The sequence below is a fragment of the Pinus tabuliformis genome, chromosome 8 (assembly GCF_031772625.1).
Source record: "Pinus tabuliformis cultivar Carrire ecotype Pingquan chromosome 8, CPIR1, whole genome shotgun sequence".
Classification (NCBI taxonomy): domain Eukaryota; kingdom Viridiplantae; phylum Streptophyta; class Pinopsida; order Pinales; family Pinaceae; genus Pinus; species Pinus tabuliformis.
The window spans coordinates 1425300767-1425301871 of NC_142294.1; the positions used below are offsets into that span (position 1 = coordinate 1425300767).

Genomic DNA, 1105 nt, shown 5'->3' on the forward strand with positions numbered 1-1105 from the left:
GTTGTAATTTTGTCATTCATTCCATTAGAGCAGGTTCAAATATGGTCATTTTATACGGATCCAGTACCATTGATAATGACTTTTGCACTGGAAAATCATGGCACCCATTCATGATGTTCTGGAAAGTATGAGACCATAAAGAAAGGAATATACTTGTGCATCGGAAGAATATGAATATGATAATGAACACAAATGCTCCTGAGAATGAAATACAAATGGTAGTGAGAAAGAATGAAATCAATATCCAGTATGTTACAAAGAATAGGGAAGAAGCTGGAAATACAAGCGTGGGAATGAATGTTAAATAGTGGGCGCAAATGTTTCAGTATGGTCTCTCTCCAACATAGTTTCCAGGAGGGTAGTAATTGCATGTGATGAACGTGTCGCCGCTGTTACATTTGATGACGGCACATCCAACTTTAGTTGTTGTTCTCCAAACAATCTGCGTGTAGTGGGTGCAGTCCTGACCGGAGCTACAGCTATTATTTGCATAGTTGTACCACTTCTTTTCATCCACCCAAGCACCGACTGCCTCTGTAGCGTTCCAGCCTTTACCACTCCCCCAGAATATGTTCTCTCCGAATGGACCATTGGAATGCTGAAGAAGGCAATCACCTCTTCTTTCCCTTGCATAAACGCGAGCATATGTTGCGAGTTTCACATCCCATTTCAGTGGAGGGACTCCAACTTGTTTTCTTGCCTCGTTCTGCGGAACCACAAATCCTTGAATGGTTTGACTAATATTCGTACCTGCTTCTGCAACCATTTGTAGGTTGCAGATTACAACGCTTAAGGCAGCTACTACAACCAGCAGAAACGATGGCTGTCTCATTTTTATGGAAACAATAACAAAGTGGCAGCTGGTACTTGACAAATGTAGCCTCGACAGATGTACCTGTAATTGAAGAGCAAACACTTCGTTTGCTGTCTGAACAAAATACTTTAAGATCTGCCTACACTTGGCTTGTTTATATCTTGTTTATGAAGACAATTTATAGAAAGCCCAGACAAAGTTTAATATGAAGGGAGAATAAGCTATAGGGCATAAAATATAGGGGATAAGCTATCGCAGACATCAGATCCTCTCAACCCCAAAATGTAAAGC

At 40.8% G+C, this 1105-nt stretch overlaps 1 pseudogene; it reads right to left on the minus strand.

Moving 5' to 3' along the window:
* Nucleotides 1-322: 322 nt before the first annotated feature.
* LOC149240966 (pathogenesis-related protein PR-1 pseudogene) lies at nucleotides 323-832 on the minus strand (annotated as a pseudogene).
* Between the last annotated feature and the right edge of the window lie 273 nt (nucleotides 833-1105).